Below are 27,594 nucleotides of genomic sequence, written 5' to 3' on the forward strand. Positions count from 1 at the left end.
CTTGTCAAAATCATTTTAAGTAGGGGGAGAGGAGGATGAGGGAGGATGAGGGTGAAGATGAACCTAGCAAAGGTACATTGTGTGCATATATGGAAATGTCACAATAAATCCCTTGTACATCTATTACATGCTAATAAAATGTTTTAAAAATATTAAAGGAAATTGTGATGGATAATATGTACAAATGATAAAGCTCTTTGAAAAGAAAATCAAAATACTCAAAAATGTATCATCCTGGTATTAGAAGATTTATTGATAAAATCAATGCATCTTTTGTGACTGGAAATTTTTTCTTCTATTGCTTGTTTACTTACTAATGCTTTATTCTAATGGTTAATGTTGATTTTTAACTTGATTGGATTCTGAAAAAATGCCTAGGAAATTACATTTTTGAGTGTGTATGTGAAGATGTTTCGATACCATTAAAAGGTGGCGAAGTCCTGCCCTGGATGTGGGCAGGACCATTCAATAAACTGGGGGCCCAGATGGAAAAAAGGGGAAGGAAAAGCTGTGTGCCTGTGGCTCATGCTTGTAATCCTAGCTACTCTGGAGGCACAGATCAGCAGGATTGTGGTTCAAAGCCAGCCTGGGCAAATAGTTTGTGAGACCCTCTTTTGAAAAAAAATCACAAAAAAAGGGGTGGTGGAGTGGATCAAGGTGTAGGCCCTGAGTTCAAATTCCAGCACTGTAAAAAAAAGTGGGGGAGGGGGAAAGGAGAAAGCTAGCTAGCAAATTCTTTCTTTCTCTGCTTTCTGGCTTCTACCAGGTGCGAGTGCATAGCCTCTGCTGCATACTCCTGTGCCTTGCCTCAGCCAAAAGCAGTGGATCCTTCTGACCTTGGACTGAAACCACTGAAATTGTGAGCTAAAATAAATCTTTCCTGTTTCAAACTGCTTCTCTCAGATATTTGTCACAATGATGAAAAGTCTGACTAACACCATTCCCAGGGGCCTATTTACTAAACATTAATTATGAGACTATTTTTATAAAAGAATCTGAAACCAGCACTTTCATGATCTGGGGGCCTCTGCTTCCTCAGATTGTGTTTTATTAGAATGACAGTCTTTGATGACCATTCTTACCATTCTCCATCTTGTGAATCCAGAGACAAATGATGAACAGAACTTTCTAGCAACTGATATTCTATGAAGGACATGCTTTGAGAGCTACAAAAACTCTGAATGAACACTACTTTCAAACTTCTCACTAAACCCTTGATCAGAGTTTAGCATGACCTTTGTCAGCTGAGGCTACTTCCCTGGGAAAATCCAGTCCCCTTTTGCATTCCTCCATGTCTGAAAAAGTCACGGGACTGTCAAAAGAAGTTAGTGTTTGTCCCGATCAATACCTGACCACAGGCACCTTGCCCTTCCTTTCCTACAGCAGCAGAGCTTGCAATAGTGAATTCTTCCTCTGTTCTTTGAGATGTGTGTGTCTCCTGTAATTCAGAGTGCTTTTCTCCAGGATCTGAAAGCCATACCTTTGAAATGTGATCATCGGGAAGGATGGAGCCTCTGTCTCACAGTCTCTGAGGGAGGATAGAATCCTAACTTCCATAATTGTCGGCTAGCAAACACTGCTGGTCTAATCACACTGACTAACTGTCTCTGATATGCACTTGAGTTCCCTATGTTCCCCTGCTCTGCACTCCCATTCTCACTTTCAAACACTAAGTCACCTCTGTGCAAACCAGAATGGAACTGAGCTTGTTCCTGTCAATAGTTACTGGGTAAAATGTTTTCACCTCTTTTTAATGTCTGGCTTTGTTTACCTTTGACAGTTTTAAAACAAAACAGTGTGCTGTCTCTGGAAGGAAATTTCAGAGAACACTTCATGAGGAAAGTGGAGGTACGTATAAAGGGCCTGGGATCTCAGGAGCTTTCTAGCAAGGCTGGGGATCAGTTCAGTAAGTCCATGTGAGTGATAGGCTCATCTGGATAAGAATCCAAGGAATACATAGCTTCAGTCACAGACTAAAAGCTTAGAATCTTGACAAGGGGTTGGAATCCTGGTAGAAGGTGAGTTCATAACCAAGAAAAAAAGGTGTCACCCCAATTCTATAAGGTCTTAAATGGCCTGAGAAGTTTTAAGATAGTTAATCATTCTGACAAAGGCTCCAGAGAACAGAAGAGCTTAAACTCCAAGTGGCTCTGAAAATACTAACTATGGCAAGCCTCTGGAGTGAGGTAGGCTAGGAGAACAAGGTTATGGCATGTACCACTCAGTCAACATCAGAGGTGATACCATGTGGAATTCTCTGAAAAACTATCATGGACAAAGCATAAGAAAATGATATTAAAGAATAGGAGTGTTAATTATAGAAGTTATTGATATTATGATTACTAAAACCTGAAATTTCCATTGAGAAAAATGAGACAAAGTCTCTCTTTGGTAGTATGACCAGTATTAGACAGATAAAGGTTTAACAATGTTCCCTCAATTGTTAGACAAAACCAAATTATACTTTTGAAATATTTTTCTGGAAAATCCCAACTAATATTGTATCTCTTTTAATAAATTGATTTGGTGTGGATTAGAGGAAATGTAATATTAAACAGTGGTCATGCGAAGTGTGACATATTTCTTTGATGGATAGATTTTGGTGATGGAATTTTATTGCACTGATACTAAATATCTAATTTTACAGTTACTACAATGATTTGGAAACAGGTAAGAGTCACAAATTTTGTGGCAGAAGGTAAGCTGTTAGAGAAGTGAAGTGTGGAGTTTCATGGGTAAATTGCCGGATGATTTGATAAAAAGAGCTGATAAAGAAGCAGTGTGCTGATCAGCTAACTGAAAAGAGAGAGAAATTGAATGCTGCAAAGGGGAAGAGAGCTACTCCCACTTTTCCAGATCTATCATTTAAAAAGGGACACTACTGTTACAAATAAACATTTTGAGTGCAAATGACTAAACAGGATTTAGCCAAGGAACTGAAGTGTTTCAGAAGACTCAGACAGGTCATGGAGACAGCCAACACTGCAATTTCTGCAAGTCCAAGGTTTCTAGGCTCTTCACACCCTTTCTTGAAGCTGTCTAGATTTTTCTTCTAGTAACTCTCCTTCTTTTTTTACATGGCAGCATTAGTTTGGTTTGTCTTGTACTTTTGGCCCAGTAGTGTTGCTGACTCCCCTTAGTCCCACTCCTCAAAGTGGGCTGTTCCCTAAGGTTGTGTGTTCTGTTCTCTTCTACCACCACAGGCTTTTCTTTGAAGTTTTTGCTTATTAATTTCATGACATTAGTAAATTAAATGCATTCAAAGCTCTGACAGTGTCCCCAAAACATTGCATGGCTCTGAAGGTAGTGAGTGGGTAGCACTTCTTAGACATTTCCACTACTGCTGCCAGACAGCACAACAGCTGCTACCCTACCCAGCCATGGTGACCAGTGGCAGAAGCAGTGTCTGCTTCAGATCACATGAACTAATGCATAAAATTGAACAGCTTGCTTGAAATAAACAGTGTTATTAAAGAACTTATTTTCTTTCCATATTTTGTTTCTTTCTTTTTTCTACAAGAGGACAATTAATTATTAGCTTGTTCTCCATTCTAAATCTTTCTTCTCTCCCTCCACCCTGACTTTTCCTTTTCTTTAACAAAAAAAGCACAGAAGATCTAAATCACTATCATGCATTCCTTATTCAAGTTCATTTTAAAATTAAAATAAAATTTTGCATTGGTAAAATTCTGTTTTAAAATTAATTCTGGAGAGATTCCAAGATGGCGGCTAGAGGGAGGAAGCAGAAAGTGTGCCTTCTATAATGAAATCTTGGAGAGATGCTGGAGACACACCTTACAGGCAAAACCACTGAGGAGAGGCAAAACTTTGACCCCTCCACACCTCCAGCCTGTGCAGAGAATCTCCACTTCACGTTAAATGGAGAAACCAGGAGGGCCCCTGGGCCACCAATCGCCCATGCCCAGACAGCTTGGGAAGACCCAGACAAGGTGAGCTTAGCAGTACACAGTGCTCCCACAGACAACCCTGGGCCAGAACAGCAGAGCCCCCTGGACAGACTGACCTCCACCTGGGGAAAAAAGAGAAACTGAGTAATAAGCGATAAGAACAATAAAGACACGTTGCAAAGAGGGTGGGGCGCACTGAGCACTGAAGAGGGGACAAGGGGAATCCTTCCTGGAACTATAAATAAACAAGCCAGGCCTGGCCGGAGAGGCTCCAGCAGGAGTGGGGGCACGCATCCAGCAACCAGGAGTGGGAAAGCTTCTGAGAGTGGTGGAGGGAGGAAAACTCCACAGGAGAGGAAGGAAGACCCACCTCCCATGTGACAGCTGTAAACAAACATGGCAGCTGGCAGGAGCAGCAGCACCACCCAGCAATCAGGAGCAGGAAAGCTGGTAAAAGTGGCAGTGGGAGGAAAACTCCACAGGAGAGGGGGGAAGACCCACTTCCCACATGAGCTGTAAGCAAACACTCAGGCCAGAGAAAGCAGGTGCAGTGTCACCTCCCCCAGTGTGCTTGGAAAGGGGAAAGCTTGTAGCAGTGGCTCACACACAGGAGAACTCTGAGTAAACAAAGCCTGTGGGGCCAGGTGAGTGCTAAGCTCACCCCAGAGATCTGCATAAATAATGCCTCTAGCAACAGCAGGCTGACAGCAGTGGGCAGGTAAGCCACAGCCGCAGATAGCCATTCACAGACCTGTCTCCAGACTCTTTTTTTTCTCTCTCCCTACCTTTGATGAGAAAAAAAGCAAACTACACCTGCATGCTGAAAAACTTATTGAAACTGAATTGCATTTGAACTTGGGACACTTTGTGGGGTTTTGTGTGTGTGTGTGTGTGTGTGTGTGTGTGTGTGTGTGCAGTTTTGTTCTATTTTATGCATCCCCATTGATGAGACAACTACAGAACATCTGAGGCACCATCTCTAGGATTGGAGGCTGAGATGGACACCAAAATTATTAACACTGAAACTTCATTGCATTTGAACTTGGAGTTTTTTTTTTATTTTCTATTTTTCATTTTGTTTTATATATATATTTTTTTCTTTTATTTACTTATTTTTTATTTTTATTCTTATCTTTATTCTTTTTATTTTTTATTTTCAATCCTCTCTCTCTCTCTCTAATGCCTGTTCAGCTTACTGTTGATTAGTACACTAACACTCCCTGTTTATACCTTTGAAACTTTCTTGTTTGATTCTTTGTTTTGTTTTTTCTACATGTTTGTTTATTTGTTTTTTCCTTTTTCTTTAACTTCTTTGCTTTCCATCTCCTCTCACCCTCCCATTCTAAATATCACCATTGTTATTATTACAAGCTAGAAAATACTTAATTGCACACAATACAGGGACAGTAACAACACCAAGGGCAATGACAGGAAGACAGAAAAAAAAGGGAAACCAGTTTCCCCACAGCAAAAAGTTAGTACAGGAACCAGAGGGAAATGAAGAAAACAGATACTCAGATCCAGACGAAGATAAACTATACCAAAGAACCCAATGAAGCCCACAAGAATAATTTAAAAGAAGACATACTACAGGTAATCAATGAGAATTTTTTAGAGATGATACTGGATATGGTCAACCAAAATATACAGGAGACACTCAAGAAATTCCAAGACAACAAAAATAGAGAATTGAAAAAGCAAAAGAAGAAATAAAGGAAACCATAGAAGCACTGTATAAACACCAAAGTGAAACAGAGAACACGATTAATAAAGAGATAAATGAACTCAGGACAAAAATAGACAACATTAAAGAGGAAACCACCCAGGATATGGAAAACCCCAGAAAAAAGAACGAAACAGAACTGCAACACAAAACGGAAGGCCAATCCAGCAGAATAGAACAAACAGAAGACAGAATCTCAGAACTTGAAGATGAAATGGTAATTAAAGGAAAAACCAAAGAACTACTAATTAAACAACTCAAGACCTGTGAAAAGAAAATGCAAGAATTCACCCAATACATCAAAAGACCAAACTTGAGAAACATGGGCATTGAAGAGGAGAAGAGGTGCAAGCAAAGGGAATGCATAATATATTCAACAAAATAATAATGGAAAATTTCCCAAATCTAGAGAAAGATATTGCCATACAGATGCAAGAGGCCTCCAGGACACCAAACAGACCAAATCAAAATAGACCTACCCCATGACATAGCATCATTAAAACTACAAGTTCAGAAACTAGGGAAAGAATATTGAAGGCTGTAAGAGAGAAAAAACAAATAACATATAAAGGTAAACCCATCAAAATCACAGCAGACTTCTCAACAGAAACATTAAAAGCAAGAAGAGTGTGGGGTGAGATCTTCCGGGCACTGAATGAAAATAACTTCAACCCCAGGATACTCTACCCAGGAAAACTATCATTCAAAATAGATGGAGCAATAAAAGTCTTCCATGATAAGTAGAAACTAAAACAATATGTGACCACAAAGCCACCATTACAAAAGATTCTGCAAGGGATTCTGCACACAGAAAGTGAAACCCAACTTAACCATGAAAAGACAAGCAGCACCAAACCACAAGAAAAGAAAAAGCAAGAGAGTAAAGAGTAACTTCAACTTAGGTACACACAATCAAACCTTCAAACAACTAAGACAACTAAATGACAGGAATCACCACATACCTATCAGTACTAACACTTAATGTTAACAGACTTAATTCACCCATCAAAAGGCACCACTTGATGAAGTGGATTAAAAAGGAAGATCCAACAATTTGTTGCTTACAGGAGACCCATCTCACCGACAGAAATAAGCATAGGCTTAGGATGAAAGGCTGGAAGAAGATTTACCAAGCCAATGGCCCCCAAAAACAGGCAGGAGTAGCAATACTTATCTCTGATAAAGTAGATTTCAAACCTACATTGATTAAACAAGATAAACAAGGACATTCCATACTAATAAAAGGGGAAATAGACCAAAAGGAAATAACAATTATCAACCTCTATGCACCCAATGTCAATGCGCCCAATTTCATCAAACACACCCTGAAGACCTAAAAGCATATATTAACTCCAAAACAGTGGTTGTGGGAGACTTTAACACCTCATTATCACTAATAGATAGATCATCCAAACAAAAAATCAATAAAGAAATCCAACATCTAAAATATACAATAGATCAAATGGACCTACTTGTTGTCTACAGAACATTTCATCCAACTTCTACAAATATACCTTCTTCTCAGCAGGCCATGGAACCTTCTCCAAAATAGATCATATCCTATGGCACAAAGTAAGTCTCAGCAAATATAAGAAAATAGAAATTGTACCGTGCATACTATCTGATCACAATGCAGTAAAACTAGAACTCAACAACAAAAGTAAAGACAAAAAACATGCAAACAGCTGGAAACTAACTCATTACTTAATGAGCAATGGGTCATTGATGAAATAAAAGAGGAAATTAAAAAGTTCCTGGAAGTCAATGAAAATGAAATCACAACATACCAGAACCTATGGAACACAGCAAAGGCAGTCTTGAGAGGAAAGTTTATAGCCATGACTGCATATATTAAAAAGATTGAAAGATCCCAAATCAATGACCTAATGATACATCTCAAACTCCTAGAAAAACAAGAACAAGCAAATCCCAAAACAAATAGAAGGAGAGAAATAATAAAAATAAGAGCTGAAATCAATAAAATAGAAACAAAAAAAAATGCAAAGAATTAATGAAACAAAAAGTTGGTTCTTTGAAAAAACAAACGAGATTGATAGACTCCTGGCAAACCTGACTAAAATGAGGAGAGAAAAAACCCAAATTAGTAGAATCGGGAATGCAAAAGGGGAGATAACAACAAACACCATGGAAGTACAGGAAATCACCAGAGACTACTTTGAGAACCTATATTCAAATAAATTTGAAAATCTTAAAGAAACAGACAGATTTCTAGATACATATGATCATCCAAAACTGAACCAAGAGGAAATTAATCACCTGACTAGACCTATAACACAAAATGAAATTGAAGCAGCAATCAAGAGTCTCCCCAAAAAGAAAAGTCCAGGACCTGATGGATTCTCTGCTGAATTCTATCAGAGCTTTAAAGAAGAACTGATACCAACCCTCCTTAAACTGTTCCACGAAATAGAAAGGGAAGGAAAACTGCCTAACACATTTTATGAAGGCAGTATTACACTTATCCCAAAACCAGGCAAAGGCACCTCCAAAAAGGAGAACTATAGGCCAATCTCTTTAAAAAACATTGATGCAAAAATGCTCAACAAAATAATGGCAAACTGAATTCAACAACACATCAAAAAGATTATTCACTATGACCAAGTAGGCTTCATCCCAGGAATGCAGGGGTGGTTCAACGTACGAAAATCAAGAAACGTAATAAACCACATTAACAGAAGCAAAGACAAAAACCACTTGATCATCTCAATAGATGCAGAAAAAGCCTTTGATAAGATCCAATACCATTTCATGATAAAAGCTCTAAGAAAACTAGGAATGGAAGGAAAGTACCTCAACATTGTAAAAACTAAATATGACAAACCTACACTCAGCATTATACTTAACAGAGAAAAACTGAAACCATTCCCTCTAAAATCAGGAACCAGACAAGGATGCCCACTATCTCCACTCCTATTCAGCATAGTACTGGAGTTCCTAGCCAGAGCAATTAGGCAAGAAGAAGGAATAAAAGGAATACAAATAGGTAAAGAAACTGTCAAAATATCCCTATTTGCAGATGACATGATCCTATACCTTAAAGACCCAAAAATCTCTACTCAGAAGCTTCTAGACATCATCAATAGCTACATCAAGGTAGGAGGATACAAAATCAACATAGAAAAATCATTAGCATTTCTATACACTAACAATGATGATACTGAAAAAGAATGTATGAAAACAATTCCATTTACAATAGCCTCAAAAAAAATCAAATACCTAGGTGTAAACCTAACAAAAGATGTGAATGACCTCTACAAGGAAAACTATAAACTTCTGAAGAAAGAGATTGAGGAAGAATATAGAAAGTGGAGAGATCTCCCATGCTCATGGATTGGTAGAATCAACATAGTAAAAATGTCTATACTCCCCAAAGTAATCTACGTGTTTAATGCAATTCCCATCAAAATTCCAATGACATTCATTACAGAGATAGAAAAATCTGCCGTTAAATTTATATGGAAACATAAGAGGCCACGAATAGCCAAGGCAATACTCAGTCAAAAGAACAATGCTGGAGGTATCACAATACCTGACTTCAAACTATATTACAAAGCAATAACAATAAAAACAGCATGGTACTGGCACAAAAACAGACATGAAGACCAGTGGAACAGAATAGAGGACCCAGATATGAAGCCACACAACTATAACCAACTTGTCTTTGACAAAGAAGGTAAAAATATGCAATGGAGAAAAGACAGCCTCTTCAACAAAAACTGCTGGGAAAGCTGGTTAGCAGTCTGCAAAAAACTGAAACTAGATCCATGTATATCACCCTATACCAAGATTAACTCAAAATGGATCAAGGATCTTAATATCAGACCACCAACTCTAAAGTTGATGCAGGAAAGAGTAGGAAATACTCTGGAGTTAGTAGGTATAGGCAAGAACTTTCTCAATGAAACCCCAGCAGCAAAGCAACTAAGAGATAGCATAGATAAGTGGGACCTCATAAAACTAAAAAGATTCTGTTCATCAAAAGAAATGGTCTCTAAACTGAAGAGAACACCTCAGAGTGGGAGAAAATATTTGCCAGCTACACATCAGACAAAGGACTGATAACCAGAATATATAGGGAACTTAAAAAACTAAATTCTCCCAAAACTAATGAACCAATAAAGAAATGGGCAAGTGAACTAAACAGAACTTTCTCAAAAGAAGAAATTCAAATGGCCAAAAAACACATGAAAAAATGCTCACCATCTCTAGCAATAAAGGAAATGCAAATTAAAACCACACTAAGATTCCACCTCACCCCTGTTAGAATAGCCATCATCAGCAACACCACCACCAACAGGTGTTGGCAAGGATGCGGGGAAAAAGGAACCCTCTTACACTGTTGGTGGGAATGTAAACTAGTACAACCACTCTGGAAAAAAATTTGGAGGCTACTTAAAAAGCTAAATATTGATCTACCATTTGATCCAGCAATACCACTCTTGGGGATATACCCAAAAGACTGTGACACAGGTTACTCCAGAGGCACCTGCACATCCATGTTTATTGCGGCTCTATTTACAATAGCCAAGTTATGGAAACAGCCAAGATGCCCCACTACTGAATGGATCAAGAAAATGTGGTATCTATACACAATAGAATTTTATGGAGCCATGAAGAAGAACGAAATATTATCATTTGCCGGTAAATGGATGGAATTGGAGAACATCATTCTGAGTGAGGTTAGCCTGGCCCAAAAGACCAAAAATTGTATGTTCTTCCTCATATGCGGACATTAGATCAAGGGCGAACACAACAAGGGGATTGGACTTTGAGCACATGATAAAAGCGAGAGCACACAAGGGAGGTGTGAGGATAGGTAAGTCACCTAAAAAATTAGCTAGCATTTGTTGTCCTTAACGCAGAGAAACTAAAGCAGATACTTTGAAAGTAACTGAGGCCAATAGGAAAAGGGGACCAGGAACTAGAGAAAAGGTTAGATCAAAAAGAATTAACCTAGAAGGTAACACACATGCACAGGAAATTAATGCACTCCCTGTATAGCTATCCTTATCTCAACTAGCAAAAACACTTGTTCCTTCCTATTATTGCTTATTCTCTCTCTTCAACAAAATTAGAGATAAGGGCAAAATAGTTTCTGCCTGGTATCGAGGGGGTGGAGGGGAGAGGGAGGGGGTGGAGTGGGTGGTAAGGGAGGGGGTGGGGGCAGGGGGCAGAAATGAGCCAAGTGTTGTATGCACATATGAATAATAAAACAATAAAAAAATAAAATAAATTCTATATGCAAAATACATTACAAAATAGGAAGGGGTATAAACAGAAAAAAAAGAATTCTTTGTCTTTCCACACACCTTTGTATTTTCTCCTGATTTCCTTGTCTTTTGGGAGGCCTATTATCTGTGCTGTTAAGTGTCCTATATGTACCTGTCATATTTTGTAAGTGCATTAACTCTTATTATTATAGAACAAAATATTTTTTATTATAGAACATAAAATGCTTAAAATATGTTTAGTGGGAAAAGACTATAAAAGGTCTCCTGAAATTTCACCAACTTAAGAGAGTGTTTGGATGTATATCACTTATGTGTGTGTGGTATAGGAGGATTCTGAGTATACTGTTGTATAACTTGGTTTGTGCCCTTAAAATATATGGCAATACTACATATCATATAAGCTCCTAAAATCACTTATGACCCTGATTATAATTCCATTTAATTTTATTCTAGTATTACAATGAAAAACTTTTGCAGCAAATTTCATGTGTCCTTTTGACCTGTTTTTAATCCTTGGCCATCACATTCTCATTTTGTTTTAATTTTATTTTCAACTTTTTTCACACATATTTTTCATTTTTTATTTCTACGTCTCTCCTTCTCATTTATCTCTTTTATTTATTGTGCAGAGTAATAAAATAGAGTTGTTCATTTCAGTTTGTTTATTGAGAGTCTGTTGTTAGCCAGATGTTCTGCTAAGTACGGAGTAAAGAGAAATAAATAAGAAAAATTCTCCTTTTATATTTTAGTAAGAGAGACAAATGAAATGTTCAAAGCAGTGTCATGGGTGCAATAAGAAATGGTTGCACAAAGTAATTATTGGGGGAGTAAATAAGAATGATTGTTAGAAATGTTCATTTTATACATGTGTAAAGATATGTACATCTATAGGAATTGTGGTATGCTATTGGTCTATTTTGAACAATATTATGACAGATTTTATGGGCTGGGGGAAGCTCAAGTGGTAGATCACCTGCCTGGCAAGCACAAGACCTTCAGTTCAAACCACAATATCACCAAAACAAAACAAATTTATGAAGCATTAAAGACTAAATACCAAATCTCAATAATCTAAATTTAAATAATTATTGTAATACTAGCGAAGCACATCTACAGTCATATAGAAAATGTATTTAGGAATTTACTTATTTTTGGTGATACTGAGGCTTTGAACTCAGGCCCTGTACTTGCTTAGCAAATACTCTGTCACTTGAACCAAACCTCTATCCCCTTTCTTATAGTTATTTTTCATGGGGTTTTTGCATTGGGTGGCTTTGGACAGTGCTCCTACTAGCCTTTCACATAGGCAAGACTATATGGGTGTGTACCCATATAGTTCTTTGACATAAGGCCTCCTTAACTTTTTTTTGTCCAGGCTGGCCTTGAGTCACGGTCTTTCTATATCAACCTCTGATTACAGGTGTGACCCACTGTGTCCTGTCCTAGAAATTTATTTTTAAATTAAAGTAATACTGAATCTTTTTGCATATGTGAACACTCCTGGAGTCAGTACCCAACCTAGACCAGCCTGAGTTGGGGATGGGTTATGTGGAGGTATCCAGAGGAGTCAACTTCATAGAAATAGAACCTAGGATGATGGAAGGGAAAAAAAGGTAACTTTGACAGGGCTAAAATTTCAGATTTACAAGGTAAGAAAGTTCTGGAAATTTGTTTCATGGTAATGGAAGCATACTAAACTTTGTTGAACTGTATACTTAAAATTAGTGAAGATCATAAATTTTTGTTTTGTGCTTTTATCCAATAAAAGAAGTACACAATGCATTTTATGTTTTTCTTCTCTCCAAATTGCATCTTTTGCTCTGTGATTATCTTATGTCAGTCACTGCAAGCTTTTGTTCCCTACTACATCAAAATTGGTAACTTTCTTGTCTCTCAACTATCATAGATGAAAAGAAGCAGAAGTGTAACATAGCATCTGTGATGTACACTGTATAGGTCATCCTATACCATTTACTGATACTAAGATTTACTATGTTATTTACTTCTCAAAACTACCTGAGAAAGTGTTTTAGTTCTTTTTTTTATAAATAAATAATCCCAGGGGATAAGAAATCTGTGAAGTGTCTCATAGTTCTTAATTTTTGAAGCCAAGATTAGCGTTCATGATCCATCAAACACTCATATAAAGCACATATTCCTTCGGGTATACTTTATTTCATGAACCTAATCCACCAGCCTCAAAATCTGATATTAGAGAAACTTTTGTGAGGACAGGAAAGGCCTATGTCTTCATACTAGCTTTCACATCTGTGATAACTCAGTAGCATTTCCCAGAGGCCCTGGGAAAGAAAACAAAAAGAATTTTGAAGAGGACATTTAACTGGTTCTAGAAGATTGACTGTTTTTAGATTCTATTACTTTCAGACTCAGTGCTGGTTGCTTTATCTACTGTCATCTTATTGATTGGACTTTTTGTGATTGGCTAGACTGAGCAAGTGAAATGATACTGTTGATACTTGCAAATTATTTTATGTCTTCCAATGAGCTTGTCCCTGATGTTGTGGTAAGGCTCTTCTTTTTGAAATGTGCATGGTGTTTTCTGTTTTGTACAACTGAACCTGACTGGTAAAGGGAGGAAGCACACACAGTAAATGGTGGACAAGTATGTAACCCAACTGCAATTTCTAACTTCTGGCCAGCCCGCAAGTCCACACTTGTGCTAAATATGCCTGGGTGACTTTTCTTCTGTTTTCCTATGTCTTCTCAACCTACATAGGATTGCTCATTAGATTTTGAAATTCTAAGTGCTAAATATCCAAGAATAAAGAAATTTGTCGAGATATAGGCTACATAGGTAGCATCCTCACAATAGTGACCATTTGAAAAAGTGAGGAGAAAAAAGTGGAGGGAGCACAAGACCATTTATGGACCTGGTCAGTAACACCTTCAACCCAAAAGTTTCAATGTATCATAAGAATAAACAGATTTCAAATATAAATATACTGAATGAGAAATAAACTAGATTATATCCTATATTCCTCTATTGCCTGAGGAAACTGCTTCTACACTTTTTGACAGTCAAGAAAACTATTAGAAAAGTATTCAAATGCCTCTTATTTGTATAACCCCCAATCTCAAATAATTTGGCATATTGATATAATTTTAAGCATTGAGATAAAGATTTATATCAGCCACCTATGCTAAAGCAATGTATTGTCAATAAAGACAAGTAGATGAGATGCATGTTATTCAGTACAACCAGATTAAAATACAAACTTTGGAAAAGTTGAAGAGGTACACAAGACATGATTGAACATCACAAATTATGCCTTTGCTCAATGAATACCTACTGCTAATCTTTAAAAATAAATAAGGAGTTAATACTAACCTCTTCCCTAAACTGAAACACCAGGGAAAAAGCTTCACTGTGAAACAATAATTATTATTAAATATGTATGTGATTACTCTCAATCACTATAACATATGTTAGTATGTCTACATAAATCTTACACTGTACGTTTGCGAGCAAAAATAACTGCACTAAAAATAAATGTGTTTGTGATTTTTAGAAGACTGGAGACTTATATGTTCCACATATTGAGTCAATTTTCAGGCTTCAAATTTTTAAAGTGCTTTTGGAGTTGAAGCCACCCTCAGTGTGCCCTTCTAGTCCAGTGCCTTAGTGCAGCTCTGCTGATGGCATTGACACATGCAATCAATCACTCACCTGCCTGGAGGCAGCTTGTTTTAAAACTGAGAATATGACCAAGAGTGACCTTCTGTGAGCAATCCAGTTATGTCCTAATTAAGTTTCAATGTGTCAAATTCAAGTGAGAGAATGGCGGAGTAACTAAGGAAGGCTGCTGAGCTTTTAGTTTTCTCAATTTAAAACTTGTTCATGGAGGGAGGGGGAATAAAAAAAGATTTTAAGCATAAATATTTTTAAAAGAAAAAAATGCTTGTTTCTAAGTGTGGTAAATAAAGACTACATGCTCTCATTGCTTTAACAAAGATTGAAATGACATTTAGTGACATTCTTGAGGAAGACAAACATTTGGAAATACAAATGCAGCTCTTTGGAGAATAAGCTTTCATTGGTTTTGTAGCACATCTATTTTTTTCCAATTCAATATGAACCTCAAACTTTTAAAATCCAGATGGGTAGGAAATGATAAACATGGGGGAACACAGCCGCTGAGATAAAAGGTAGGTTTCCTCCCTGTTTAATATGTTACTTCCTCCAAATGACTACAGAAAACTAGTACTTTTTAAAAAGAAGCAAAATACCAATAGATCAAGATATAAACTGGTGAATAAAATCCAAGAAAAAATATTATATTCATCAGTCTTATACTATCAATAATATTCAAAGAATATTGTGGGACTAGAGAAATTTAAATGTCCAGCTGAAATTATAGTCGTCTTAGTTAACCATTCTGGTTGTAGAATATGAATAAGTACATCACACAGAAATGTTTTTAGTTTTATTTAAATTTATTTTCATAGCATTCTTTATCTCCAAGATTTAACAAAGAACAGTTAAAGGTACAACTGATACATAAACAGTGGATTTGTATTTGTATTCTAGAAGGAAGACAGAGGATAAGTGATGGTTTCAGAGAACTTATTAACTAAAAATAAATTTTTAAAATACAAGTAAGAAATGGGCAGATGATTTGAATAGACATTTCTAAAGAGAAGTAATACATATGACCAACAAATATATGACAAAACCCTCAATATCATTAGCCATGAGGAAAATGCAAAATAATACCATAATGTATATTATCTCACCCCAGTTAAAATAGCTACTGTATATATATATTTATATAATTATGTTCTGGCAAGGATGTGGAGATAAGGGGACTCTTGCATATTCTTGGTGGGAATGTAAATAAGTACAGCCACTATGGAGAACAGTATGGTGATTCCTCCAAACATTAAATCAGATCTACCATGCAACCCATTACTGGGCATATATGGAAAGGAAATGAAACCAAGGGATGCCTGCACTCCCATGTCTATTATAGCACATTCACAGTAGACAAGGTATGGAATCAATTTAGGTGCCATTGGCAGGTGAAGGGATTTTAAAAAGTGGTCCAGATACACAATGGACTATTATTCATCTGTTAAAAATTGAAATCCTGTCACTTGTAGCAAAATGGATGGAACTAGAATTTATTTTATTAAATGAAATAAGACAGACCCAGAAGGATAAATACTACATGCCCTCTTTCACATATGGAGGCTATGGGAAACTTGATCTGAATGTGAAACAATGGTTACTAGAGGCTAGGAAAGATGGGGGTGGAGAAGGATTAGATGGAGGTGGATAATGAGTATGGAAACACAGCACAGTGGGTGACTGCAATTCATAATAATCTTGTATATTTTATGAAAAATTAGAAAAGAGCTCAAAGACTCCAAACATGAAGAACTGGTGCTAGCTACCCTGATTTGATCAATACATGTTGTATAAATATGTTTAAATATCACACTGTAATTCATAAATATGTACAATTATTACATGTTAGTCAGAAATTTAAAAATACAGGTAAGAAGAGGGTAAGTACATTGCTGACACTATGGTATTGATTTGACATTACAATGAAGCTCTGCAAAGTTTTCTGGTAGTCCAGAGATGCCACAATGCAAGCAGAGTATAACATGACAGATTCTGGCTGGGAGAAATTTGTCTGTTAGGATAAAAGGTCCTTTAGCTCATTGAGGATAATGAACTTCCGTCTTTTTAAAAGCTGAGGGTAGCATGGTGGTTACCAGAGGCTGGTCAGAGCGGGTGGCAAGGAGTGATGGAGAAAGGTTGGGCAGTACTAAATTACAGTTAGATAAGAATCAGAAATTCTGTGGTGCTATTGCACAGTAAGTAGGGTGACTGTAGATAATGGTAATACAACATATATTTCAAAAAACTAAAAGAAAGGATTTGGGACATTTTTGCTATGAAGAAATAAGAAGTGTTTGAGACTAATAATAATAATATAAGTAAAAAGTATATCATTTCCAACAACCATACTTTTCAGTTCGAACTGTTCATTGCCTGTCTCTGAGAATTTTCTGTTCAACAGTTGGCATTTTATAGATGACAGTTTTTCTGATGTAGCTGATGATATGTAGATTTAAAAATATTTTTTATGCTCCTTCAATTTTCTTTTTTTCCTTTTGTCTGTTTTAAACTCTCCTTCATGTAACATGAGGCTTTTCTCAAATCTCAGGTGATACTGGATCTACATGGTGTTCAGCAGAAAATGCTAAAAGGTTGGGACACAGTGTGTATGGGTTGGCTTTTGTGTGTGTGGTGATAGTCATAGGAATGATTAGGCACTAAATTGAGTTTTCCTGGGAGGTTTCAAGATATCAGTATCTAGAGATTTTTTCTCCCTAAATCCCTCATTTTTTCCAGGGAAGAATCACCTACTTTTTCTGCCTGGAGTTACTATTTGAAACAATTCACATTGAGAAGGTGGTTGGAGGCCTCAGTATTAATTTTAAAGGCTTGTAAGCATCCGTCTGTCTTTATGGTACTCACATGATTCTTTGCTGTGCTCACTGTCCTGAAGTTTGGAAACCTCTGGTTCAGTAACTCCAGGTAAGGGGCATGATTCTCTGATGGAATGCCCAGGGGAAAGGTGCGAAGGTGGCCTGTGCTTGGATGAGGATTTCTAAGAGAAGAGGATCATGTGTCTCCATACAGTGGGAGCTTGGGGAGGGTGGGGGCAGGGCACAAGTGTTCCATGCACAGATTTTCTGCATTTCGGTCTGCATCTTATCTTGTATTCTTTGACAAATTGCTAACCTCCAAGCCAGGAATTCCTTAGGAGAGAGTTGTCTCCTTTTTTGTATCCTCTCTGCAGGCTTTAAGCATGCAACTTTTCTGAGAAAGATAGCTGCCATTCCAGGTACTTTCCATATTTCAAAAAGTAATGTAGTTGAAATTGTTAGGCCATGTTTGGCTGCTCTCTTGCTTTGTTTTTTCTCTCCCTCTCTCCTAACTTAGCAGAATTTGAAAAGGAAGAAGTGATAAATGCAGGTGGTTATCCCACATTTAGCTGATGTCTAACCAGACACACAAACAGAGAAGGATCTTGTATACTCCCTGATCTATGTAGAGTTGGCTTCAGATTAAGCAGTGTGAGCCTGAGGTTGAAAGCCAGAATCATGGCTGAGCAATATGAGTGCAGTCAAGGTTATTTTTTACTCAATTGCTTGATTAAATAATGCCTTTCTTTAAAAAAAAAAAAGCTTGTATTTTTGTTTGTTTGAGTTACATCATTGATTTAACAAGGGTTTTCTCGATCTTTGGTAATACATTTTCTGTTCTGCATGATTTAGTTAATGTCAGCTTCTATTTTAAATCTATTGGTGCTTATCTTATCAAAAAAACCATAGAGATAAACAATTTCCTTTCTGAAAATCCCTTCCAGACTTTTTCATGATTTGCATTGCAAGCTTATCACTCTGCTGCATCAAGTATGACTATATCTATATTCCTTCTGTAGCTTTTCAAGTTTTTCCATGGTGTCTCTGCATAGCCAGTGTTTTCTGTCACTTTATCCTGCTTGGTGCAGCCAGGTGACTCTTCTGCATGTCTACCAAAGCCAGAGTTCTCTCTAAGCACAGGATCCTGATCCTTCTCCAGGACTCCTGTTCCCCTACATGATGAACACCACCCTGTTGTCTGCCTTCGCCTTCCCTGGAATTTTCACATCCTTTCTATCTTTGAAACCCCTATCTCATCCTCAAGTTTCCACTCAACTTCCTACATTCTTACACAACCTAAGCACTCCTGCATTTGTCTGTTTACTTAGTTATTCACAGCAAAATTATTCACACCTCCCTGAACTGGATTTGAAAATTTGAGGTCAGGGGCCATTTTTCATTTTTCTCCATGCTTCATGACACAAACACTCTTTCTGAGCAGGTATCCATTGAGTGGCTGATTTAAAAAAAGTTATTTCTTCCAGTCTCCTATTGTGAAGTTAGTGTTTTCATAGGTCAGTTGTATTTCCTCATGGTACATTTTGAAAATCACATTCTGAGACCAGGGAAGTTCTTCAATTGAATCAGCTGGATGAAGGAAGAAAGTTTTACTGTCTGCCTATGGTGGTACATTTTGCAATACAGCTAGAATTCAGTTGCACTTGCTATTGCTTATTTTAATTTTCTATGTTTACAGGAGGAAAAAGTAGTTAATCATATCATTTACCCCATATTAATGTTGATTTGCATAAAATTTTTCAATTGCATTTTCATTCCTTTCTCAAGTGTTCCCAGATTTTAAGACTTATTTTTGATTGTTTGCAAAGATTTTGGTTTTTATTCTTTTGCTATTTCTACCTGGTACATTTAATAACAGACCATAAAGCGATTTTCTTGAATTTTGTTCTTAGTTTATCCCATGTTTAGTTAAACTAAGTACCATGCTATGTTTGGCAAACTTGAGAAGGCAACTGCTAATTAAGCAAAGTTTGTTTAATGATAAAACGAGACCAAGAGAACTCCTTTAAACTAGGTGTGAGAAACCGAGTTGAGCATGTTGGATATTGCCACATGCTAATTAGAAGCAGACTCATCAGCCTGGACAATGTCTCAACACTTGTTTCCTTCAGTCTGTCCCTAGTGACTTTAACCTGTACCTTCTAAGTCATCAATGTTTTGCTGTTAGTAGAGTATGTTAACATAAGACTTTATTTGGTTGGCTTTAGAGTATCTATAAAAGTAAGCTCTTTCTCCCTCCCCTTTCTTTTCTCATTACCTATCACATTTTATGTGAGTTTCCTTCCCTTGGTGGGAAATTATAGTGCTTCACTTGTAAAGATAAATATTACTGCAGTGGATTTTAATATTTTGGCCACCCAGTGCCATGGTTTATGGGTGTCCTCATTGAAAGTCACCGGGTGGAACGAGAGTCATTTACCTGCCCTCCTGCTTCAGAAGCCACTTTCAGACTATTAGACATGCTTTCTAACCCTGACCACACTGGCAAAGCCAAGGGCTTTGAAGCTGGAACAGTGTGAATTAAGGCTAAGGGACTGGAAAGACTAGGCAGTCCTTGCTGTTGAGGCACTCCAAACCGTGCTGGTTAAGGTCAGATCAAAAGCTGCTCATCTGCAGCCTTCCTTCTCATCCCATGAGCCCCTCATGTCTTTCCTATGGAGTCACTTTTTGTGACTCCATGCCAATCTAAAGTTATTTTTATTGCAAACAATACATCAGTGATGTATTCACCATTATTTGTAATTGTCTCTTTCCTGTGTGCCAATATATACCTAATGAGAAAAGCTTTATGTCTTTTATTACCCCAGGTTGAGTGAATGTCTCTTGTCCAAAATGCTTGGGATGAGAAGTGTTTCAGATTTCAGATAGTTCTAAATTTTGGAATATTTGCATATACATAATCAGACAACTTTTGGATGGAACCCAAGTCTAAACATGAAATTCATTTATGTTTCATATACATCTTAATCACATAGCCTGAAGGCAATTCTACATAATTTTTGATAATTTTATGCAGGAAGCAAAGTTTTGTTATGTGGAACTTTTCACTGATGACACTATGTCAGTGTTCAAAAGTTTCAGATTTTGGAGCAGTGCAGACTTCAGATTTTCAGATTAGAAATGTTAAACCTATAATTAGAAATTTTCTTTTATTATTTAACATCCACCAAAGTTATTTTACAGTTATTTATATGACCATAGTCTCACCAATATATGATTTTGCTTTTTGCAGTTTTAGTTAACCATGGTACCAAAGTATCAAGTTGAAAGTTCCAGAAATAAATAACCTGTAAATTTTAGATTTACACCATTCAAATAGTATGATGCAAACTTGTATAATCTGCCTTCATCTCTCCTGGGACACGAATCCTCCTTTGGTCTCGTGTATCCGGGCTGTATGCACTTCCTGCACATTAGTCACTTATCAAATTGACTACTTTGCTGTCATGGTCACTGCTTAGATTTCAAAGCATATGAGCAGTGATGCTGGCAATTTGAATGTGCCAAAGGAAGCAATAAAGTGCTTCTTTTAAGTGGAAAAGTGAGAGTTCTCAATTTAATAAAGAAAAAAAAATTTTGTGCTGAGATCTGCAGGGCAGTAAGATATTCTGAGGGACACAACATTCACATCACTTGTTACATTGTGTTGTCACAGTTGCTTTACTTTCATACTGGGAGTGTTGATTTCTTACTGTGCACAGCAAGAATTAAATTGAACTTTATCCTAGGTATGTATATATAGGAAAAGACATAATGCATAGAGGACTTGGTTTTATTCATAATACCAGGGACTCAATGGGAGTCTTAGAATGTATTCTGTTGTTGATAGTGGGACTGCTGTATTCAGAGAAAAACAACAAGTAAACACAAATACTTCTAATGTTATGCCATGGATCCTGGTATTTGGGAAATCTGACTCAGGTGAATGTGAGATGCTCAGAATGCTGGATTATCTCAGACCCAGAAAAAGATGAGTGGTCGTGAGAATGGTCTGTCCATGTACTGAGGATGAGAACATTATGGAATAAGTGAGACAGAAAAGGAATCTGAAGGTAATTTATTTTTAAGTGCATACTGCTTTGATAAGAATATAATCAGACTACTGATATAAATTGAAATATAATTTATGTGATTTGAAAATGAGACAGAAAAGAAAAAAATGAAATTTTCTCCATCTTTATTTTATAAATACACATATATTTGATACAGTTATAAAACTTCTTTAAACAATAACGGAAATTATAATTGGGACAAGTCAGAAAATGTGAAAGGACCTTAGAATTAATTTTGTTCTACAATACTTCAAGTCTTATATGGTTTGCCGTGTAAAAAAACAGTGTTGCACACCAAATCTCAGTGGCTTGAGTTATTTGTTTCTTTCAAGATTAATCTTAAACTTTGACCTTAATGACCTTAGTATGCCATCTTTTTGTACATACCAACCTAAATAATACCTCTTTCACAACTCTTTCTTCTTCTGAAACACTGAAGACTGAGAAATTAAAAATAGCTTATCTTCAAGAGGAAGTGTAAGAATCTTCACCTAACCTGATCTCACTTAGATGAAATTAAAGATCTGTGGGAAATTTTATTAGCAATTTTTGTTTAAAAATGATTAATCTTTTAACAATGACTAATATCACATTATTTATATGCGCCACAATTTCACTGAAATTTTACCACAATTTTAAGACATCTGAATCCTAGAATCAATACATTTTCTTTGACACAACCTTAGTGGCTTAAATGAGTTTAGTTGAATTTATCTCATAATTTAATTTTCTAACTTAATTCTCTTCCCCCAACTCCTACCTACCTTCTGTCTCTAGGCAAAACCAAATGCAAAGGAAGCTTGATTAAATCGCCACTTTTAAAATTGCAGTTGGTGTTTGTAGCTTCACATTTGAGTTCCAGCCAGTTTTAATCAGCATTTTGGAAAGGGAGTTTCTCTTAGAAAAGCATGTGACCCCTGTACCATAAAATTGAGTTTCTATATTTGGTACTTCATTATTTTCCCTGCCCTATAGCCAAACCCAGGAGAAAGTTTACTGATATATTTCACTTAGCTTTCAATGAGAAGAGGCTATTGTGAATTTCTTTGGATTTTGTTTCTTGGAAATATATTTTCCATGTGCAGTCTGCTCATAGGAAAATAAAACTATCTAAAAATACTATGATTAAAAAGAAAAGGATGACAGATTTATCCTTAACATAAAATAAATCAGTCAAGTTATTGCAAAACTCTTTGTGGTTGTAATCAATATTACTTGTAGTACTATTGCGTACATGTAACTTCTTTTTAAACTTATCACAGAAGAGATGTAAAAGGTCCATCAGCTAAAGTGAAATAAAAAGTGAAAATTCATCTCACTATGTATTAGATTTTTTAACTGATCTTTGTGGTTGTGGTAATCGTAGATTTATGAGTAGATACTTCATTGGGAAAAATGTATTGGTGATGTTTAAATATTCTGGTATTTCAACAAGAAATTATGTGTTATAGAATTACTTCTTAGCCAAAGACATTATAAATGTGTACACACACACACACACACACACACACACACTACACTGATAATTTAGAACTAATTATGTACAGCTTAGATGAGCTACAAGATGGCAACAGATAATAGAACTCCTCAAACCCAACTGGATGTCTTTCAAAAGGAAGGGAAAGAAAGAAAAGTCAAGAGTAAAATGAATGTCATAGAACCAAATGGTCAGTTGACCATAAACAGAGTCAACTATCAATTTCACTTCCTAGAGACTTGTATTTTCTTGGTAATTATTAAAAGTGGCAAAAATTTTAAGCTATTCCTTGACCCATTGAAGGATCCAATCTAAAAACACAAAAATTCAGGTAATTCTAATTTCCTTTAGTTTGTTTAATTTCAAGTCCTATGCAAAATGGATTCTAGAGCCATCTGTGGTATAGTGAACATCCCTGTCTAAGAATTATTTATTGCTTCCACATGCATTGGCCTTTTGGTGTTTCTTGGCTGCATATCAGTGGCTGTGGCTTTCAGTCTAGATAAAGGAAAAGATGGTTTACCTTTTTCAGTCAAGATAGCTTTTCCTTGGAATATTTTGTGAAAATTAAGAAATGGTTTTGATTTCAAGTTCATTTGCTCAAGTATAGTGATACTGACTATGATACTATTTCACAAATTGCAGAAGAATTGTTGAATTTACTGAATAAAAATAAGTGAAATTGGATGAAGAAAGCATTAAGTAGTCCCCAGCTTACCATGTGAGCATGAGTGAACAGTGTCACTTGTACTAGCATTCCACAGCATTTTGGGAGCCTTGCATTATTGTTGAGGAGAAGAGGAATGTGTCATCATCTGGAATGGACAGGGAGTCAACATTCTTCTGCTTCTCTCTAATGTTTTACCTACTACAGTGCCTTGAAAGCTTATGCTCACTCGTCTTTAATAAATGAATGCCAAGTATTTAAACTCTTAAAAAAAAAGAAATACTTTTGATAGTTCAAATGTAGTGTGAAGATTCAGACCAAGGAAGAAGATGGAATTCTATTGCTAGGCAGGGGGTCCTCCACCACAGCAGGCAAGTGAAAGACTTCCACCTCTAAAGCTGGTACTGTTTTAAAAAAATTGTTCATTATTTTTTAAAAAACGAAGAGGAAAAAGTAGCTGCATAACTTCTGGCTGGCTGGATGCTGTATTATTTTTATTGGCGCAAGCCTCTGAGCGGCTGAAAGGTGGTCATTAACACTCTGACAGAAAGTGCTGACAGGGTGATTATAAGATTAGCACCCTATGTTATACTAAGAGTGTCAAAACCTCACTCTTACCTGTCAATGGAGAATAACAGCGCAAGCGGAAACATTACAGATGCAAAACTGTTTCTGATGTTAAAGTATCATGCTCTGGTTTGTCTAAACTTTTTTAAATGCCCATGTTAGCTACTAATGGTTGGAGGCTTTCAGTTTTTACTCAGCAGTGTGATTTCAGGAGTAGAGGATTTATAGTTATTCTCACATTAAATGATAACACATGATTTGGTCAGGAGAACTAACTATAAGCCCTATTTATAAACCCTGGCTATATTTTTTGAACAATTCTTTATCTCAATTATGAGGAAATATTTAACATACAAGCTATTTTCCAAATTGTAGGCATATATTTTATAGGCCTGGTATTTATTCACAGAGACTGAGAACTTCGATTCCCATCACTGGGATGGCTAAAACGAATAACAGGCCCAGTAAAGCTTCCAAACTTGTTACTGTTTGGTGAGAGAGGAAGTCTCAGCCATTTTGTAGACATCACAGAACTCCACTGGAGGTGAAGGTGCTATTCACGATTATACTGAAAATTCATCACAGAAGCATTCAACCTGGATCCACACTTTTCTGAACAAACAGTAAGGAAGAATGGTTATGTAATAATCAGTGCAAGAAATGGGACTCAGAATCAAGACACTTCAAATTCCAGTGCCATTTCTGTCTTTTAACTATAGTTTTGCCCTTTCACTGTCTGAATTCCAGTTTTCTCAGCTGTAGAGCAAGGGAGTTGAAATACATCCGTGATGAGGATTAGTACTGGAGAAAGAACGAGAAGTACTAAGGGATGCCCACCTGAGCTGACGCAGCAGCATGTCTTTAATAATTCTGCTCTGAAAACAGTAGCAGTTTTCAAACCAAAGACTAGATAATTTCAAAAGTTCTATCTCAAAAAACTCCTACGTTTTTAATTACAGAAAGAAACAAAATAAGGGCACTGGGAAATCAAAACTAGATGAAACACTTCTTTGATATTAAAATAAAAAGTAGGGGAAAAATCTAACGAGTTGCTTCATGATACTGCTTTCCCTCATGATAGAATCACAGGCTGGTTGAAATCCTCATAACCCTCTGGGATTTAGAAGAGCTGACGTCTCTCAACACATGTTCTCTGTTGAGTTTTCAGTGTTCCCACTTGAATAGATCTGTTTGGTGAGTGGGAACAGACAGCAGATTTTGGTCGCTGAGGAATTAAAAACCCAAAATGAGAAAAGTGTCTTTTAGGAGAATAAGAATGGAAAGTTACTGAGAGATTTTAAAGGAGTAGGAAACATGGACTGAGTGAAGGAAGGCAGAGAATATAAGCAGGAAATACTAGTAGGCAAGAATTGCAGGGAGAAAAGGTGACTGTAGTCCAGCTGCGAGATCACCAGGGCCTGGAGGTAGATTTGGCCCTTGGGCCAAGGGGCACAGGACGATTTGTGTGAAACTTGCCAAAGAAGACAAGTCAAAATACGTGTTAGAATGGGAAGGAAGCCAGTATCCCCCTGCTTCCCAAGTATATCTTCATTCACTGGAGCACAGTTTCTCTTTTGAGAACTTAACCTTTGTCCCATTCCCTAAGTACACTCTAATCATCCACATCCTACTATAAGGTTACATTTTAATGGGAGTCAACTTGGAGGCTTCTCGAGTGACATGAAGCTGTTTTCTTTCACTCTGTGGTTTAACAGTTTCTCCAAAGTATCAGGCAGTCTTTTTATTACCAGAAACATGGGCCTTATTTGTGGTCCTCTGCCATGGCAGAGCTCCCACAAAAGCCAATGGGGATTGCAGCTAAGTCAACCTTAGTGGATGATGTTCATTTTTCACCAGGTTCAGAATATGAAGCAATCAGAATTATTTGCTGATTGTGTGTTGCCTTTGGTTTTCATGAAAAAGTATTACCATGAGTAGGTAGTATGCCTTTCCTTAGGTATGCTATACAAATCCTGAAATCTCACACATTCCTCAGGAAGGAAATACATGTAATTTTTAGTAGCTCTTGCTTCTTGACTTAGAGATTTTCTTTGTTCAGTTGGATTTTACACTTGTAAGTATTTTTACAGTATATTGTTTATAGGAAAGAAATCATTATTTATTCATTTGTTAATCCTAACAAGTTCCCTGAGTTCTACTTCACTCTAAAAAATAAGGGGTAGAAAAAGTGTAGTTTTAGAAAAAGCAAGGACATTTAGAAAATGGTTCAGAAATTTATGAAGTATTTCCTAGATAATTTTATTATGAATTTACAACAAATAATCAGTGGTGCTGTTTGTATCGGAAACTTTACTATGGAACTCAGAGACCTGGTGTGGGACACCATCACACATTTGTCCCAACCACCTGACCCTCACCCTAGCAGTATTCAGTCATTCTGCAATGGTGACCACATTTCCACACTGCCTTTTCTCTTTGTCCTCCTAATTTAGCATATTATGTGGAAAATATGGGGGAGTCATCATTATTTTGCATTAATTGAGCATAACTAAGAGTACGACTTTTAATATTTTCTCTTGGACTATCAGAAAATATGACATAACTTTGAATTGACCTACTGACTTTGGGAATGTTAGACATCAGGGAGCCAGTGATTACTTCCTTCTGGAAGTACTATCCTGTTTTTACCATGACCAGTGTCTCAATGGTTAATGTTCATATATGACCACTCTTTTCTCATGTTTTAATTATGTCTTTTTATTATTCTTCTACAAAAAACTCATGCTTCCCTTTTCAAGTATATTTTTGTTTATTTGTTTTCTGGATTCCCTTTTCAGCATCCACATTTTCAGACATCACCTCAACTACAGGTCTGAATATTGGTCACCTTCTTTTGTGAATAAAGTTTTATAGAAATACAACTATGTTTATTCATTGTCTATGACTGTCCTTGTCACAATGGCATAGTTGAATAATTGACAGAGGCTGTTGGGCCCACAAGGCCAAAAATTTTTGTCAGCACTAGGCCTAGAACATAGCCAATTCTATGTTAAGTTGTAGTAGGAATTTGAAAATTCAATATATTCAAAGCAAATACTTGAATAATGTCTTTAGTTAGTTATTTTTACATTTCGCACATCTAATTGGTCAGAATGGTCTGCTAATCTCTTTGGTACTCATTGATCTCATCTGAATATTTTGGCCTCTGGTGTCATTTCTAGAGCATCTTTAAGTATATCACATGCTTTTGCTGCCATAATACTTAACAAACCACTAACCTGTTCATGTTCTTGAAATCCCATTGGTACCTACCATTATCTTATGATAAAGTCACACCCATGTCATCTCATTCGAGTCCATGTGCTGAAAACTCTTTTCTTTTCTCCTGCTCCTGGTGCTCTTTTAGCTTTCTAGTTCATGCATGTCTTTGTTTATTATCATTCTATGCTTGAAATGCTTTCCCAATTTTTCTTCTGTAAACCTAGTCATTTGTTTTCAGGATCAACT

This window comes from Castor canadensis, chromosome 9, assembly GCF_047511655.1.
Source record: "Castor canadensis chromosome 9, mCasCan1.hap1v2, whole genome shotgun sequence".
NCBI lineage: Eukaryota > Metazoa > Chordata > Mammalia > Rodentia > Castoridae > Castor > Castor canadensis.